This window comes from Myxocyprinus asiaticus, chromosome 31, assembly GCF_019703515.2.
Source record: "Myxocyprinus asiaticus isolate MX2 ecotype Aquarium Trade chromosome 31, UBuf_Myxa_2, whole genome shotgun sequence".
Lineage (NCBI taxonomy): Eukaryota > Metazoa > Chordata > Actinopteri > Cypriniformes > Catostomidae > Myxocyprinus > Myxocyprinus asiaticus.
Genome location: NC_059374.1, coordinates 41222562 through 41242090, shown reverse-complemented (window position 1 = coordinate 41242090; position 19529 = coordinate 41222562). Strand labels below are relative to the sequence as shown.

The 19529-nt window shown below is 47.6% G+C and overlaps 2 protein-coding genes across 16 annotated transcripts in view; both read right to left on the bottom strand.

The window, feature by feature from the left end:
- LOC127422604 (zinc finger protein 501-like) overlaps positions 1–2857 on the bottom strand; it is a 105822-nt gene extending 102965 nt beyond the window's left edge. For 4 of the 15 annotated variants that reach the window (XM_051666303.1, XM_051666304.1, XM_051666286.1 and 1 more), the window contains exon 1: positions 2775–2816. The gene's annotated coding sequence lies outside the window, so the exon portion shown is untranslated. Of the gene's footprint in view, positions 1–2407; positions 2497–2774 lie in introns of those variants that run through there. The other 11 variants (XM_051666299.1, XM_051666282.1, XM_051666314.1 and 8 more) reach the window with 9 other exon arrangements.
- Positions 1–19529, bottom strand: part of LOC127422581 (zinc finger protein 91-like) — a 95620-nt gene that overhangs the window by 20979 nt on the left and 55112 nt on the right. The gene's annotated exons all lie outside the window — the stretch shown is intronic.

The following is a 19529-nucleotide window of genomic DNA, read 5'->3' as shown; positions in this document are numbered from 1 at the left end:
ATAGAATGTACAGTATTGTACTGTATTGACATTCAGGCTGTCGGTTGATAGTCAGTTGTTAAGAGAGAATATAATATAATAATAATATAATTTATGACAGTCCGGTGTGAGATATAAGAGTAAGGGTAATAAAGCGCAGTGCTGATGTATTTTGATCGTGGGAGATCAAGAGTTCAGAAGTCTGATTGCTTGGGGGAAGAAGCTACACTATATTGCCAAAAGTATTCGCTCATCTGCCTTTAGACGCATATGAACTTAAGTGACATCCCATTCTTAATCCATAGGGTTTAATATGACGTCGGCCCACCCTTTGCAGCTATAACAGCTTCAACTCTTCTGGGAAGGCTTTCCACAAGGTTTAGGAGTGTGTTTATGGGAATTTTTGACCATTCTTCCAGAAGCGCATTTGTGAGGTCAGACACTGATGTTGGACGAGAAGGCCTGGCTCGCAGTCTTCACTCTAATTCATCCCAAAGGTGCTCTATCGGGTTGAGGTCAGGACTCTGTGCAGGCCAGTCAAGTTCTTCCACACCAAACTCGCTCATCCATGTCTTTATGGACCTTGCTTTGTGCACTGGTGCGCAGTCATGTTGGAACAGGAAGGGGCCATCCCCAAACTGTTCCCACAAAGTTGGGAGCATGGAAATGTCCAAAATCTCTTGGTATGCTGAAGCATTCAGAGTTCCTTTCACTGGAACTAAGGGGCCAAGCCCAGCTCCTGAAAAACAACCCCACACCATAATCCCCCCTCCACCAAACTTCACAGTTGGCACAATGCAGTCAGATAAGTACCGTTCTCCTGGCAACCGCCAAACCCAGACTCGTCCATCAGATTGCCAGATGGAGAAGCGTGATTCGTCACTCCAGAGAACGCGTATCCACTGCTCTAGAATCCAGTGGCGGCGTGCTTTACACCACTGCATCCGACGCTTTGCATTGCACTTGGTGATGTATGGCTTGGATGCAGCTGCTCGGCCATGGAAACCCATTCCATGAAGCTCTCTACGCACTGTTCTTGAGCTAATCTGAAGGCCACATGAACTTTGGAGGTCTGTAGCGATTGACTCTGCAGAAAGTTGGCGACCTCTGCACACTATGCGCCTCAGCATCCGCTGACCCCACTCTGTCATTTTACGTGGCCTACCACTTCGTGGCTGAGTTGCTGTCATTCCCAATCGCTTCCACTTTGTTGTTATACCACTGACAGTTGACTGTGGAATATTTAATAGTGAGGAAATTTCACGACTGGACTTGTTGCACAGGTGGCATCCTATCACAGTACCACGCTGGAATTCACTGAGCTCCTGAGAGCGGCCCATTCTTTCACAAATGTTTGTAGAAGCAGTCTGCATGCCTAGGTGCTTAATTTTATACACCTGTGGCCATGGAAGTGATTGGAACACCTGAATTCAATTATTTGGATGGGTGAGCGAATACTTTTGGCAATATAGTGTATCATGGAGTCGGCTGGTGCGGGTCCTGATGCTGCGATACTGCCTGCCTGATGGTAGCAGTGAGTACAGCCCATGGCTCGGGTGGCTGGAGTCTCTGATGATCCTCTGAGCTTTTTTCACACACCGCCTTGTATATATTTCCTGGAGGGAGGGAAGCTCACCTCCGATGATGTGTCTGGCAGTTCGCACCACCCTTTGCAGTGTTTTGCGGTTGTGGGCGGTGCTATTGCCGTACCAGGCGGAGATGCAGCCAGTCAGGATGCTCTCTACAGTGCAGGTGTAGAACCGTGTGAGGATGTGGTGGTTCATTCCAAACTTCCTCAGCCATCTCAGGAAGAAGAGGCGCTGATGAGCCTTCTTCACAATGACTTCAGTGTGGATGGACCATGTGAGTTCCTCAGTGATGTGGACACCCAAGAACTTGAAGCTGCTGACTCTCTCCACTGGTGCTCCATTGATGGTGATGGGACTGTGTTCTCTGTCTTTTCTCCTGAAGTCCACCACAAGCTCTTTATCTTACTGACGTTGAGGGAGAGGTTGTGCTCCTGACACCAGTGTGTCAGAGTGTGCACCTCCTCTCTGTAGGCTGTTTCATCATTGTCAGTGATCAGACCTACCACAGTCGTATCATCAGCAAACTTAATGATGGCATTGGAGCTGTGTGTTGCCACACAGTCATGTTTACACATTCTTTAAATGTATTTCTTTATATATTAATATATATGTTGTGTGTTTATTTTTCTTTATTTTATTCTCATTCACTTTTGTCTGTCTTGCCTTGTCTCATTCTTATTTCTCATTTAATATTTACATTTATTTAAGAACATTGTTTGGTTCAAGGTCCACTTATATGGATGAAAAACATCAAAATTCAAAGGAACTGAAAACTGAGTAAAGATAAAGCAAAACAATAATAATAAAAAACCAACAAACAGTAATAAATGATCAAATACCTCTCAGTGATTTGATGATCCTGATGATCCTGAGGGGATCTTTTTTGTACCTCTTATTAAAATCTATAACTAGTTTGGACCACATTCAGCTGCAGTGTGAACATAATCTCACATTTACACAAATTTCGGTTAAATGACATATGTGGAAACAAAACAAAAAGACCAACACCAAAAATACAATACATTTAATACAATGGAAGACAAATTCCAACAGTAAATGAATACTGTTTTTGTTCCCCAAAACTATTAAAACAGTTAATAATTAAGAGTTGAATACGACACTCGAACAACCTCTATTCAGATCATTTTAGCCCCATTCTGACTGAATTCATCATTAGATGTAAGTTAAAAGTGTGTATTTGTTTACCTTTTGTAGTATTTGTTCTCTCTCTTCTTCGGATTGTTTTTTGTGCTCTCACTCAAACTGCTGCCGCAAACGCGCTCTCCACTGTCGTGAACACAATGAACTAGTCATCCTCCAGGGGGCGCTGTATGGCTAAAGTAGAATTCTACATTGAGTTGCATTGAAGCATTCAAGGGTGCTTGTTTTATTGGAGCCCTTTGGAATGTCTTCTGGAATGTGAGCTGGATTTCTTTCTTTCTTTCTTTTTTTTTTTTTGCTTCTTTTTCTTTTTTCTTTACCATGGTTTTACATGGTTTTACTACAGTAAATATATTTTAACCTTGATATTCCTAGTAAAACCATAGTAAAATGAAAACTATGGTAATAAGAATCCTAGTTTCATTATGGTCATTATGGTTTTACTACAAATACCATGGTAAAACCATAGTAACCAAGATTAACCATGGTTAATGCATAGTAAAACCATGATTAATACATGGATACAGTGTACTGTATTTAAAACATGGTTTCTGCCACACACACGCACACACACACACACACACACACACACACACACACAAATGTTTAGCCTATAACAGTCATGATTCTTAAAATATTACTATAGTCAAACCATGATTTCCATCAAAAACTATGGTTACTTACTACAGCCTAAAATATTACTATAGTAAAACCATGTTTCCACCCCCCAACAAAAACGAGAGAAAAAAATCTTGGAACTGTCATATATACAGTAAAGCCATGGTTTTACTACAGTAACTATTATGGTATTTGTGTAGTAAAGCCATAATAACCACAAAATTATGATTTTTACTACCTTAGTTTTCAACCTTCTGTATTATCACTATGTTTTCACAGCGAATATCATGGTTAAAATATGGTCACTGTGGTAAAACCATGGTAAACTTATTGCGAGGGAATGCAAAACTTATTGGGAAGGCACGCAAAACTATTTCAGAAAAAAAATTCCCGCCAAGCCTATTAGACGACAGGTCGGGATTTTTTTGGAAATAGTTTTGCGTGTCCTCGCAAAACATTTACCATGGTTTTCCTTAAATAACCATATTTTAACCTGATATTTGTAGTAAAACCACTGTATTAATACAGGAAAACTAAAACTATGGTCATACTTTTGTGGTTATTTTGTGGATACACCATACTGTATTAAATCCATGGTTTCCACCCAAAAGAAAACATGGTTACCTTACTTTTCATAGTTAGGCTACTACAATGTTACCATAGTAAAACCATTGTTTCTGTCAAAAATTAAAAAATTAAAAAATTAAAAAAGTAATAATAATAAAAAAAGGGTTAGCCTACAACAATCATGGTCACTACAATATTACTAGGCTATAAAAAAAAAACATGTTTTCCTCCAAAAACTACGGTTACTACAGTCTACAATATCGGTGGCACTTTATATTACGTAACGTAACATTTGTTAATGCATTAGTTCCCTATCTGTCACTCACTCGACGTTGGTGTCGATGTAGTGACACTAGAGGTCACTCTTGGGAGCCCGAGACACCTCTGGTCTTTGATAAAAGGCCAATGAAAATCGGCGAGTGGTATTTGCATGCCACTCCCCCGAACATACGGGTATAAAAGGAGCTGGTATGCAACCACTCATTCAGATTTTCTCTTCGGAACCGAGCGGTCATGCTCATTGAGCTGAATAGCACTGTTCATTCACCTCTGCTGGATCTGACAGCGCATTTCAGTGGCTTCTCCCTCCTCTGCACTGGTGCACTGCAGAGAACGCCCCTGGGCGCTTCGGCAGAAAAACTAGAGAGTATATTTTCTGAAAGAGCGTTTTTCCCCTCTAAAAGAGTATATTTCTCTAAAAGAGCGCACACACGGAACGTCTTTTTAAAGACGCGTCTTTCTAAAGATGCCTTTCCGATCACGTGTTATTCCTGGTTGCGGTCGTTTTCTCTCAACTTCGGATGGTCATGATCGCTGTCTTTCGTGTCTGGGCGTGACCCACACAGAGGCAGTATTTATGAATGGTTCATGTTCTCACTGCGAGAACATGCCCATGGCAACGTTGCGGTCGCGGCTTGTTTTCGTAAGAAAGCAAGCCACCCCAGCGGCTCCCCGCCTCGGTCCTCCTACCTACGGGTATGAGGTCAGCGCGGCTGGCACTGGGGGCGATTTGGGGACCTCAATGTGATCGCCTCCGCCGGGTATCCCCCTGCGGACCTCCCATTCCCCAGCACGCTCGTCTGCCCCAATCGGGCTTCCGGATGAGTTCGCCGGCTCGTCGCACGGCGAGTCTGGCTTCTTGTTCGGGGCCCGCGAAGATGATGAGCTCTCGAGCGCAGCATCGGAGAGCGGGCTTGTCCAGTCGGACGCAGAAGCCTCAGCTGGGCTTCCCCCTTCGGGGACGGTCGCCCAGTCACAGGCTGATGCCGAAATGATGGACATGCTTTCCCGGGCAGCTGCGAGTGTCGGGCTAGAGTGGAACCCTCCGCTCTCCCCTGAACCCTCGCGGCTTGATGATTGGTTTCTGGGCTCGCGGCGCCGCTCAAAACAGCCGCGCCCCGCTCCAGTGTCATTCTTCCCGGAGGTGCATGTGGAGCTGACGAAGTCATGGGAGGCACCTTTCACTGCCCGGCCCCGACTTCGCAGTTCCCCCGCTCTCACTACCCTCGATGGCAGGGCGGCCAGGGGCTATAAGGCGATTCCCCCAGTGGATAAGGCACTCGCGGAGCACTTATGCCCGCAGAGCGCCGCCACCTGGCGTGGACGCCCTAAGCTCCCATCCAAGCCCTGTAGGCTCACGTCGTCCCTGACGGCTAAGGCCTACAGCGCTGCTGGACAAGCCGCCTCTGCCCTGCACGCCATGGCTCTCCTGCAGGTCCACCAAGCCAAGGCGCTGAAAGAACTGCACGAGGGTAGTTCCGCCCCAGATTTGATGCAGGAACTGCGCTCGGTGACTGACCTCGCCCTCCAGGCGACGAAGGTCAAGGCGCGGTCTCTCGAGGCCACACTAGTGGTCCAGGAGTGAAACCTGTGGCTCAACCTGGTCGTGATGGGCAAGGCCGACAAGACACGGTTCCTTGCTGCCCCCATTTCCCAGGTGGGCCTATTCGGCGACACTGTTGAGGACTTTGCCCAGCAGTTCTCGACGGTAAAGCAGCAGATGGAAGCAATCCAGCACATCCTGCCCCGGCACGGCTCAAGATCCCGCACCCCGTCTGCTCGTTGCCAAGGGCGTCCCACTGCGGTGACTGCACCGGCTCCGCCGCAGCCCACCCCTTCGGCCCGGCCCTGGTGTGGAGCCCACCGCAGGAAGCCGATGCCACCCGTCTCACAACCGGCACCGAAGAACCCACGGAGGTCCTCAAAGCGCCCCTGAGACAGGCAACCCATGGACGAGGGAACCCACTCACGTGGAGCTGGTAGAAAGACCACTCCATCCCCCGGTGGAGGGCCGGGTGGAAAATCTTTTGTTGCCTTTTTGTTTGATTTCGCCGCACGCCCAAGTGGCTGCGGTACCCAACAGTTCAGCAAAAGAGCGGCTTCCTTCCTACCTGGGTCACATACCCGGTGTTTACGGTCATCACCACGACTACCGTCCACGGGCTTTTTCTTGCAGGATTGGCGCTCCAGCGGTGCCCTTTCCGCCCCTGAGCGCCCAGCTGTGGCACACAGCCGCCCCCGATGCGGCAGCCTCCACAGGTTATGAGGACTCTTCCTCCCCCGTCTCAGGCTGTTCCGGGGGTGGTCACAAGGAGCCAGGTAAGTGCTTCGATGTCCCTAGACTCAGCACGGCCACGACGTGCTGTGGCACCTCGCGCTCTGCCCCGCCCCGCCGCGAGGCCCCACCTGCCGGTACGTCCGACGACGTTGTCCCCTTGGTCCCCCTCGTGCGGAATTTGGACTTAACGCTGTCACCTTCCTACGGAAGGGCGTGATAGAACCTGTCCCTCCAGCCGAGATGAAGAAAGGGTTTTACAGCCCCTACTTCATTGTACCGGAAAAAGGCAGTGGGTTGCGGCCAATCTTGGACCTGCGAGTACTGAACCGGGCTTTACACAGACTCCCGCTCAAGATGCTGACGCAAAGACGCATTCTAGCGAGCGTCCGGCATCGAGATTGGTTCACGGCGGTAGACCTGAAGGATGCGTACTTTCACATCTCAATCCTTCCTCGACACAGACCCTTCCTGCGGTTCGCGTTCGAGGGTCAGGCGTATCAGTACAAAATCCTCCCTTTCGGCCTGTCCCTGTCTCCTCGCGTCTTTACGAAGATCGCAGAGGCCGCCCTTGCCCCGTTAAGGGAGGTGGGCATTCGCATTCTCAACTATCTCGACGACTGGCTAATCTTAGCTCACTCTCGAGACGTGTTATGCGCACACAGGTACCTGGTGCTCTCACACCTCAGCCGACTAGGGCTTCGGGTCAACTGGGAAAAGAGCAAGCCCTCCCGGTTCAGAGCATCTCTTTTCTCGGTTTGGAGTTGGACTCAGTCTCCTTGACGGCGCGCCTTACGAACGAGCGCGCCCAGTCGGTGCTGGCCTGTTTGAAGGCGTTCAATCAGAAAACAGCGGTTCCACTGAAACTTTTTCAGAGGCTCCTGGGGCATATGGCATTCTCGGCGGTGGCCACCCCGCTCGAGTTGATGCATATGAGGCCGCTTCAGCACTGGCTCCAGACTCGAGTCCCAAGACAGGCATGGCACCACGGGACACACCGCGTGGCCATTACGTCGGTCTGCCACCGTCTTTTCAGCCCTTGGACCAACCTCTCGTTTCTACGAGCAGGTGTTCCCCTAGAACTGGTCTCCAGGCACGTCGTGGTCATGACAGATGCCTCCAAAACGGGCTGGGGCACTGTTTGCAATGGGCACGCAGCCGCCGGCCTCTGGACGAGTCCGCGACTGCGTTGGCACATCAACTGCCTCGAGTTACTGGCAATTCTGCTCGCCCTGCGGAGGTTTTGGCCGTTGATCCAGGGCAAGCACGTGCTAGTTCGGATGGACAGAACGGCAGCGGTAGCATATGTCAACCACCAAGGCGGTCTGTGCTCTCGCTGTATGTCACAACTCGCCCGCCGGAGTCGGCAGCACCTCAAGTCGCTGCGAGCCACTCACATCCCGGGCAACCTCAACACTACAGTGGACGCGCTGTCACGGCAGGTTTCCCTCAGGGGAGAGTGGAGACTCCACCCTCAGGTGGTCCAGCTGATTTGGAGTCAATTCGGTCGGGCACAGGTGGACCTGTTCGCCTCCCAAGAATCCTCCCACTACCCGCTCTGGTACGCCCTCACCGAGGCTCCCCTCGGCATAGACGTGCTGGCACACAGCTGGCCCCCTGGCATTCGCAAATATGCGTTTCCCCCAGTGAGCCTGCTTGCACAGACCCTGTGCAAGGTCAGGGAGGACGAGGAGCAGGTCGTCCTGGTAGCACCCTACTGGCCCAACCAGAAATGGTTCTCGGACCTCATGTTCCTCGCGACAGCTCCCCCCTGGCGAATTCCCCTGAGGAAGGACCTTCTTTCTCAGGGATGGGGCACCCTCTGGCACCCGCGCCCAGACCTCTGGAATCTCCATGTCTGGTCCCTGGACGGGACGTGGAAGACCTAAGTGGCCCCGTGGTGGTAGACACGATCACTCAGGCTAGGGCCCCCTCTACGAGGCGCCCGTATGCCTTTCAGTGGCATCTATTCGCTAAGTGGTGTTCTTCTCGACACGAAGACTCCCAGAGATGCGCAGTCGGATCAGTGCTTTCCTTCCTGCAGGAGAGGCTGGAAGGGAGGCTGTCCCCTTCCACCTTGAAGGTGTACGTTGCTGCCATAGCAGCACACCACCACGCAATTGACGGTAAGTCCTTAGGGAAGCACGACCTGATCATCAGATTCCTAAGAGGCACCAGGAGGCTGAATACCTCCAGACCACGCCTCGTTCCCTCATGGGATCTCTCCATAGTTCTTCAGGGTCTACAGAGAGCCCCCTTTGAGCCTTTGCAGTCAGCCGAGCATAAGGCACTCTCCTTGAAGACTGCCCTCCTGACTGCACTCACTTCCATCAAGAGGGTAGGTGACCTGCAAGCATTCTCTGCCAGCGAAATGTGCCTGGAGTTTGGTCCGGGCTATTCTCACGTGATCCTGAGACCCCGAACCGGGCTATGTGCCCAAGGTTCCCACCACCCCTTTTAGGGACCAAGTGGTGAACCTGCAAGCGCTGCCCCAGGAGAAGGCAGACCCAGCCCTGTCGTTGCTGTGTCCGGTGCGCGCTTTACGCATCTATTTGGATCGCACGCAGAGCTTTAGAGTCTCTGAGCAGCTCTTTGTCTGCTTTGGTGCACAGCGGAAAGGAAGCGCTGTCTCCAAGCAGAGGATCGCCCACTGGCTTGTTGATGCCATAACCATGGCATATCTCGCCCAAAACATGCTGCCCCCGGTAGGGCTACGAGCCCTTTCTACCCGTGGTGTAGCGGCTTCTTGGGCCCTGGCCAGAGGTGCCTCTCTAACAGACATTTGCAGAGCAGCGGGATGGGCAACACCTTTGCAAGGTTCTACAACCTCCGGGTGGAACCGGCTTCGTCCCAGGTAGTGGCACGCAACACAAGCGGATAAGCCCGTGATAGCCGGCCGGGTGTATCGCTTGCACATAGCGCTTTCCACCTCCTTTTGAGCTGAAGACGTGTGCCGTTAATTCCCAGTAGTGTTCAAAAAATTTGTTCCCTGGTTGACTTCCTCCAAGCCCTGTGGCAGTCGAGTTTTCGGAGAGACTCACTGCCGGCCCAGTACACGCACTAACTAAGAGCCCTGTTCTGGGGTAGGTGCTCCGCATGTGGTGGTTCCCTGTAAGGCTAAACCCCATGTGATCTATATCTTCCGCTAGTTCGTTTCCCTGCTGGCAAACTGCATCTTCCTTGGGCAGAGCTCCTCTGCCCCAGTCTCCATGTTTGTAGTAACTCCTCCCCCATTGGGCAGGATCTACCCTGAAGGCTCTCCACATGGTTGGAAAGACCATGTGACGTATTTTTCCACTTAAATATCCCCCCCTCTCTTGGGGCGAGGTGTGGTCTCCGCGGTCTCCTCCCCTTGGGAGGGACACCCCCCGACTAGACCTGGCGGCCCAGTCGGATCACCGTTCACGTAACATCGTTCAGCCTTGTGGCGTTTTGTATAGGGACCCCTAGTGTCACTACATCGACACCAACGTCGAGTGAGTGACAGATAGGGAACATCATGGTTACTGGTGTAACCTCCGTTCCCTGATGGAGGGAACGAGACATTGGTCCCTCCTGCCACAGCGCTGAACTACCCGCTGAAATGGCCGGACCTTATATCCGCTCCTCAGCGTAAAACCTGAATGAGTGGTTGCATACCAGCTCCTTTTATACCCGTATGTCCGGGGGAGTGGCATGCAAATGCCACTCGCCAATTTTCATTGGCCTTTTATCAAAGACCAGAGGTGTCTCGGGCTCCCAAGAGTGACCCCTAGTGTCACTACATCGACACCAACGTCTTGTTCCCTCCATCAGGGAACGGAGGTTACACCAGTAACCATGACAGTATCATTAACTAACAATGAACACAATACTTTTACAGTTTTTATTCATCTTTGTTAATTTTAGTTCATTAAAATAAAATGTTTCATTGATAATGTTTGTTCATATTGCATTTAAAAAATCATCCATTGAAATGAACATGACCAATATTAATAAATGCTGAAAAAGTATTATTCATTGTTAGTTCATGTAAGCTAATGTTGTTAACTAATGTTAACAAATGTAACCTTATTTTAAAGTGTTACCACAATACAGTGGCAGGCCATGCATTAAAAGTCTAGGCCTTCAGTGTGAGTTATGCCATTAAGAAAACACAGTTTCACAATTAATAAGACACTCTATGCCTTTGGGCATCATACATTATGTTGCAGCTAACTACTAATACCAGTTGACATTTTAAAAACACATCCCCGCACGAAAGCCAGAACTTGAAATGACACTTAATGCTCAAGCAAGCCTAATTTTAACTGCAGCATGACTGTTTGTGAAATGAACGTCTCCCGAACAGACAATCAAAAATCATAATTTTTCATATGAATCTACCAAGGAGGCCTATAATACCTGGAAAAATCGATCTAATAATATTTGTGATTTAAATGTTGCTTGCAATACATTTCGTTTTGTCAGGTGTAGATACAGTAACTGATGATGCTATGCAGTTATTAATGATACGCTGTCGGTGTGTCTAAGGAAGTTAAGTTCATATATGGGGGTTTCATCACAGTGTGCAGCCTTCGGACAACAGTATCATCGTTGTAAAAAGTTTAACCATTTCAAGCCCCAATGCAGGTCAGCATCAAAGGACAATGTCAAATCCATCAATCAGGTTACTGATGTGAACACAGACAGTAGTGAGGATTCATTTCATACTGATGGGATGTGTCTTGGTGCTAGTGGAATCGATGCAGTGAATTAGCGCAGCACTAGTAACAAGCAGGAAATTCACTGCAGCCTGACAGTACATGGCAAGCCCCTCAAGCTTAAAATTGATACGGGAGCAAAGTGCAATGTGATTTCAACTGAAACATATCAAGCAGTGAGAAATGATAAAAAGATTAATGATAAGTCAGAAGCAACACTGGTAGCTTATGGAGGCACTGTGACTGAAACAAAGGGAACTGTGATGTTGCGATGTCTGACCAGCAAAAGGAAATCTCTTCTGTTGCAATTTCATGTAGTTGATAAAAACGTAAAATCATTGCTGGGACTGCCAGATTGCCTGAAAATGGACTTGATATCTCTTAAAGAGGAAGTACACGAGGTCAGCTTTCACAAAGATGCGAACATATCACAATAAATATTCACAGAATATGCTGATCGGTTCGATGAGGAGCTGGGGAACTTACCTGTGATGCACACAATGAAAATAAACCTGGAAGTGACTCCAGTAGTCCGGCCCTCTCGTCGAATACCTGTAGCAATGCGAGACAAAGTAGAGGCAGAATTAAAGAACATGACAAGTCTGGGAGTCATAACACCCATCTCAGAGCCCACAGAGTGGGTATCCTCAATGGTTGCTATGCATAAGAAAGACACTGACAAGATTTGTTTATGCATAGATCCTAGAGATCTAAATGAAGCCCTTATGCGTCCTCACCATCCAATGCGCACTGTAGAGGAAGTAGCTTCACAAATGTCTAATGTTAATGTTTTCTCAGTGTTAGATGCTAAAGGTTTGTTCTGGCAAATCAAGCTAGACTATGAATCGTCCCTGCGCACTACTTTTGCAATGACTTTTGGCTGGTATCATTTCCTGCGCATGCCTTTCGGCATTAATTCAGCATCAGAGGTGTTCCAGTGAGCAATGGAGCAGATCTTCGCAGGTCTCCCATGTGTCATTATCGTGGATGACATCATTGTTGGAGGAAAGGGAGAGAAAGAGCATGATGAGAATTTGAGAAAGGTCCTGGACAGAGCACAGAAGGTGAAACTGAAACTAAATCCACAGAAATGCAAGTTCAGGTTAAAAGAGGTCAGTTATGTAGGTCATCTGTTCACAGAGCATGGATTAAAACCAGATCCAGCTAAAACACAGGCTATCACAGAAATGCCATTGCCAGATGACAAAGCCACTCTGCAACACTTTCTGGGCATGGCTAATTATTTGGGTACATTTATTCCAAATTACAGTGAGTTATCAGCACCACTTCGACAGTTGCTACACAGGGATATAGTTTGGTATTGGTCACAGCAACAGCAAAAAGCATTCAATAAGCTAAAAGAATGTATCACATGCCCACCTGTGCTGAAGTACTTTGACGTAAGCAAATCTGTCACTATCACGTGCGATGCTTCACAGTATGGTTTAGGAGCAGCATGCTTACAAAATGGAGAGACTATCAGCTATGCTTCATGCACCCTCACAGGAACTGAGATGAGATATGCCCAAATCGAAAAGGAGTTGTTAGCGGTAGTCTTTGCATGTCAAAAATTCTATGACTACATCTATGGGAAGCCTGTTTTGGTGGAAAGAGATCACCAACCTCTTGTTACAATTTTAAACAAGCCCTTACACAATGCTCCAGCTTGACTACAGAGAATGATACTGAAACTGCACAAGTTCAATTTGACTCTAATCTACAAAAGTGGAAAGTAACTTTATTTGGCTGACACACTGTCATGTGCTCCAAGGAAAGTAACAACGCAGCTTCTCAAAGACGAGGACTAATTTGAGGTAATGACTGTCCAACTGATTTCGTTCAATCGTTTGGAAGAGCTCAAAGAACACAGCAAAAGACAGCTCTCTGCAAAATCTGCACAAATTCATCAAGCAAGGATGGCCGAAGAAGGTTCAGAGTGTGCCGACAACACTAAAACCTTTCTTTCCTTTCCGGAATGAGCTTACAACTCAAAATGGGATCATCATGAAGGGAACTAGGGCGATGATTCCTCAAATCTTACAGAGTGAGTACTTACAAATATTGCACAAGTGTCATACAAGAGCAGAATCATACTAAGTCGCAGAGCTCATGATGTTGTTTTCTGGTTAACTATGACTCAGGACATTGACACTTTCGTACAATCTTGCAACATTTGTAATGCCCTGAAACCACATCAACAAAAGGAACCATTGCACCTACATGAGATTCCAGAACTGCCCTGGTCTGTAGTCTGTCCGGATATATTTGACTGGAATGGACAGCAATACCTAGTGTTGGTAGATTCCTAGTCGGGGTGGTTTGAAATAAACCAACTCAGCACCCTGTCATCGCAAAATGTCATCAACAAACTCAAGAGACATTTTTCTATGCATGAAATTCCTCAGAAGGTAATATCTGATAATGGCACCCAGTTCATGAACCAGGTTTTCAAAGACTTTGCACGATCATGGGATTTCTGTCATATTACCAGCAGTCCTTAGTATCCCCAAGCGAATGGTCTTGCAGAGAGGGCTGATCGTAGTGCAAAGCGCCTTCTTGAAACCATGAAAAGGGATGGAACAGACTTGTTTCTGAATTTGTTGAACATCCGCAACATTCCTTGAGATAAAGTACTGGGTTCACCTGCACAAAGACTGATGTCTAGGGTGATGTGCACTAACATGCCTATCAACAAGCAGATGCTGAAACCAAGATCAAAGAACACTGTGAAAGTTAAAGCTCAACTCAGGAAAAAGAGACAAATCCACTCTCTTCACAGCATGAGTCTCAAGTGGTTCAGATGCAAACAGCAAAAGGCCATGATAAGATTGGGGTAATAAGGAATGTCCTCACAGAGCCCAGATCTTACATTATGGAGTCAGAAGGTAGAGAATACAGGAGGAACTGCAAGCATCTACTTCCTGTAGTAGAGCCGATCCCTCACCAAGCACAAACTGATCTGGAGGACTTGTTTTCAGATCTCAGATCTGTGCCAGACAACAACATTGTATCAAAAGATGCAGTGCATGCCGAAGAGAACGTTCTGGTTGAATCAACTGTTCAAAAACTTCCATATCGTACTAGATATGGCCAGTTCCCTATCCGTCACTCACTCGACATTGTGTCGATGTAGCGACACTAGGGGTCACTCTTGGGAGCCCGAGACACCTCTGGTCTTTGATAAAAGGCCAATGAAAATTGGCAAGTGGTATTTGCATGCCTATCCCCCGGACATACAGGTATAAAAGGAGCTGGTAAGCAACCACATTTTCTCTTCGGAGCCGAACGGTCATGCTCTCTGAGCTGAATTCCCATGACTGTTCATTCACCTCTGCTGGATCTGACGGCACATTTCAGCGGCTTCTCCCTCCTCTGCACTGGTGCACTGCAGAGAATGCCCCTGGGCGCTTTGGCAGAAATAAGAATAGATTTCTCTAAAAGAGCGTCACACATGGAACGTCTTTTTAAAGACACGTCTTTTTAAAGATGCCTTTCCTTGTGTGTTAATCCTGGTTGCGCTCGTTATCTCTCACCTTCTGAAGGTCACGATCACTGTCTTTCGTGTCTGGGCACTGCTCACGCGGAGACAGCATTCGTGGATGGATCATGTACTCATTGCGAGGACATGTCTATGGCAATGGTGCGGTCGCGGCTTGCCTTCGTAAGAAAGCAAGCCACCCCAGAGGCTCCCCACCTCGATCTTTTTACCCACGGGTATGAGGCCAGCGCGGCTAGCACTGGTGGCGATTTGGGGACCCCAATGGGACCGCCTCTGCCGGGTATCCCCCCACGGACCTCCCATTCCCCAGCACGCTTGTCTGCCCTGATCGGGCTTCCAGATGAGTCCGCCGGCTCGTCTCACGGCGAGTTCGACCTCTTATTCGGAGCCCATGAAAGTGATGAGCTCTCGAGCGCAGCATCGGAGAGCGGGCTCGTCCAGTCGGATGCGGAAGCCTCAGCTGGGCTCCTCCCTTCGGGTGCGGTCGCCCGGTCACAGGCTGATGCGGAGATGACGACATGCTTTCCCGGGCAGTCGTGAGCGTCGGGCTAGAGTGGAACCCTCCGCTCCTCCCTGAACCCTTGCGGCTCAATTATTGGTTCCTGGGCTTGCGGCGCCGCTCAAAGCCACGCCCCGCCCCCATTCCTTTCTTCCCAGAAGTGCATGAAGAGCTGACAAGGTCATGGGAGGCATTTTTACTGCCCGGTCCCGATCTTTTCAGCTTCCCCGCCCTCACTACCCTCGATGGTGGGGTGGCCAAGGGCTATTCGGCAATCCCCCGGTGGATAAAGGCGCTCGCGGTGCACCTATGCCTGCAGAGCGCCGCCACCTGGCATGGGTTCACAAAGCCCCCGTCCAAGGCCTGTAGGTTTACGTCGTCTCTGACAGCCAAGGCCTATGGTGCTGCTGGACAAGCCGCCTCTGCCCTGCATGACGTGGCTCTCCTGCAAGTCCGCCAAGGCGCTAAAGGAACTGCACGAGGGTAGTTCTGCCCCGGGATTGATGCAAGAACTGCGCTCGGCGACTGACCTCGCTCTCCGTGCGATGGAGGTCACAGCGCGGTCTCTCGAGTGGACGATGTCCACATTAGTGGTCCAGGAGCACCACCTTTGGCTCAACCTGGTCAAGATGGGTGAGGCCGACAGGACACGGTTCCTTGCTGCCCCCATCTCCCAGGCTGGCCTATTTGGCGACACCGTCAAGGACTTTGCCCAGCAGTTCTCGACAGTGGAGCAGCAGACGGAGGCTATCCGGCATATCCTGCCCCGGCACGGCTCAAGATCCCGCACCCTGTCTGCTCATCGCCAAGGGCGTCCCCCTGTGGTGACTGCACTGGCTCCGCCGCAGCCCGCCCCTTCGGCCCAGGCCCAGGAAGCAGACGCCACCCGTCTCGCGGCCGCCAAGAACCCTTGGTGCTCTCACACCTCAGCCGGCTAGGGCTTCGGGTCAACTGGGAAAAGAGCAAGCTCCTCCCAGTTCAGAGCATCTCTTTCCTCGGTTTGGAGTTGAACTCAGTCTTGTGTAACCTCCGTTCCCTGATGGAGGGAACGAGACGTTGTGTCCCTTCTGCCACAATGCTGAACTACCCGCTGAAATGGCCGGACCTTATACAGTGCATCTGGAAAGTATTCACAGCGCTTCACTTTTTCCACATTTTGTTATGTTACAGCCTTATTCCAAAATTGATTAAATTCATTATTTTATTCATTATACTTATGTACATGTGATTTTTTTCGTTTTTTATTTTTAATAAATTTGCAAAGATTTCAAACAAACTTCTTTCACATTGTCATTATGGGGTATTGTTTGTAGAATTTTGAGGAAAAGAATGAATTTAATCCATTTTAGAATAAGGCTGTAACATAACAAAATGTGGAAAAAGTGAAGCACTGTGAATACTTTCCAGATGCACTGTATCAGCTCCTCAGCATAAAACCTGAATGAGTGGTTGTATACCAGCTCCTTTTATACCCGTATGTCCGGGGGAGTGGCATGCAAATACCACTCACCAATTTTCATTGGCATTTTATCAAAGACCAGAGGTGTCTCGGGCTCCCAAGAGTGACCCCTAGTGTCACTACATCGACACAATGTCTCGTTCCCTCCATCAGGGAACGGAGGTTACACAAGTAACCATGACGTTTTATTTGTTAAATCCATGGTTAAACCTTGCTGTACATATAAAGAGCGCATGCACAACACATGATCGTTTGATGCATATAAAGTCCAGATTCACTTTATAATGCTTTAAAAATATCAAGGAAAAACAAAGGGGGCACATGGTATCTACTAATATAATAATTATTATATAAATAACCACAGTCCTTTAGATTGCATATGATTTGTACATATAAAATTGTAGGGAATATTAATAAAGCAACACTGAAAAAGAGAAAAACTTTTCTGGATAACTTAATAAACCCTTTAAAACTGAACACAAAATTAGGATGAGAAATTGCTCATTTTAATTTACAGACCCAAAGTCTGATAGCATTAAATCAGAAACCTATTAATGTATCAAATCTACAGTATAATCATTCCATGGAGACAACTGAAAAACAATTATGAATGTCACTTTTACCTGCAATATTTTTCCTGGTACCAGTCCATGTTTTCATTATTGCCATAAATGACTCGAACAAACTTTAAAGTTGAAAAGATTGTGGTTTTCTGGGTCGGTTGTGTCACTCAGGTCCAGTTTAAAATGAAAAGAGCAAATTTGCATGTATGCGAGTTTCCGTGCCAACACACATGTTTTATCACTTGTAGAGGCATGTTTGATGACTTGTTTAAAGTAAATAAAGGTAATTTTTTTAAGGCATTATTTGAAGATGTTTAATGACACATGCTAACAGAGAAATATTTGACTGATTACAAATGATAAGGAAGGTCTGGTAGACCCGATTTTCTAACAGCAGTTGTAAACCAGTCCAAAATAAACAGCAAGATTTTATATACTAAAGCACAACAATACAATCACGTAATTTCAGATGTGTACATTACTAATCATTTGATAATTTAATAAATGTCGGCTTATAGTCTATATTTCACCCAGAGGGGCACCTCAACCCATGTGGGCAAAGAGGCAGTTGTTTGGCCCACTATAGCTACCCCCTGTGTACATGTTTGGAACCAAGTATACTACAGGGAAATTTAATGTTGGAGCGGGATTTGAGTGAACACTTTTTAACCGGTGAGCGTGAGCGGTACTTGAGTGGAGCATCCGCTTGGGCCGTGAGCAGCTGAGTGGAGCGCACACGCATGGAGCGGGTTATTGAGCGAAGTGTCACACCGCTCCGCTTCACTCACATGCTCTGTTGCCTTCTGGCTGCTGCTACAGAGCACTGAGCACCAGAACCGTCAGGCACAGTGTAACGGGGTAAAAGGGAAAGGAGGCAAGAACCGGCTTGAAAATATAAATAATAATTTAATGATTAACTTAGAGCAAAAGACATATAACACAAATGCATACCGGGTAGCTGCCTGTAGCTCGCTCTCTCCCAAACTGCCACCTGCCTTTATCCCTTTAGTGGGCTTGATTAGCCTGATTAGGGGCCAGGCGTGCGTCATCACCTGACAGCCGCTCCTCCCTGGGTGGATCGGAGGCAGACCTCCGGCCCCTGGTGGATGGAATGCCCCACTGAGTTTTGGTGGATGGTAGGGGTCTCCTCCGCCCCTGGCAGTGGTTCTCCATCTCCGGCAGTTGGCAGTGAGCCCCTCCCCGCTCGCAGACGGTGGTCTTATCTTTGACCCCGCCATGTTTTAGCAGCCGGTAGGGGTCTCCTACGCCCCTGACAGTGGCCCAACCATCATTTCTCCACTTTCAGGTGGCCAGGCTCCTCAGTCCCACGGCGGATGGCCACGGATGCTCCTTTGGGGTGGATGGTAGTGGCAAGGACTCTACTACAGCACATCCCTCCTCCTTCCCGGGCTTCAGCACCAATGTAATGGGGTAAAAGGGGAAGGAAGAGGTGAGAACCGGCTTGACAATATAAATAATCATTTAATGATTAACTTAAAGCAAAAGACATATAACACAAACGCATACCAGGCAGCTGCCTGTAGCTCTCCCTCTCTCCCGAACTGCCACCTCCGACCGCCTTTATCCCTCTTGTGGGCTTGATTAGCCTGATTAGGGGCCAGGCACGCATCATCACGGCCCGGCCCCGCCCTCCTCCTTGCCACACACAGGAACAGTTTTTTCCCTCAGGCTATCCATCTCATGAACAGTTAAAACTGCCCCATTGAGCAATAATTATGTGCAGTTCACAGTTTAGACTTTTTATATTTATCCAACACATCCTACCTCTTCTGCCATTACATTCCCTTGCACTGTATATAACCGATTTGTATTTGCACTATGTGTGTGTGTGTGTGTGTATATATATATATATATATATATTGATATTATCTTATTGTGTATTCTGTATATAATTTATTTTCTATCCAATTTTATTTGTATTCTTTTTCTATTTATTTATCTATTTTAATTATTTTTCATTATTATCTCTGTCTTGTTGCTGTATTGTATTGTATTGTATTGTATTGGAAGCTCCTGTCACCAAGACAAATTCCTTGTATGTGTAAGCATACCTGGCAATAAAGCTGATTCTGATATGTATATATACACACATACTGTACATATATAGCAGATGTACAGCAGTGTTATGTAGAAAGAGATCAGGTGTTAATGAACCTGGTTTGAAATAAGCTTTAAGAAACCAAAAAAGACAAATTCAGAATTAATAAATAAGAAAATAACAGTTCAATTTGAAAAGAGCACACAACTGTTTCATACAAACAATCTTTATTCAGTTCATGTTTTCAAGTGTTATTGTTTTTTACATGCTTGTTTTGAAGGGTGTATTAATAATGAATTT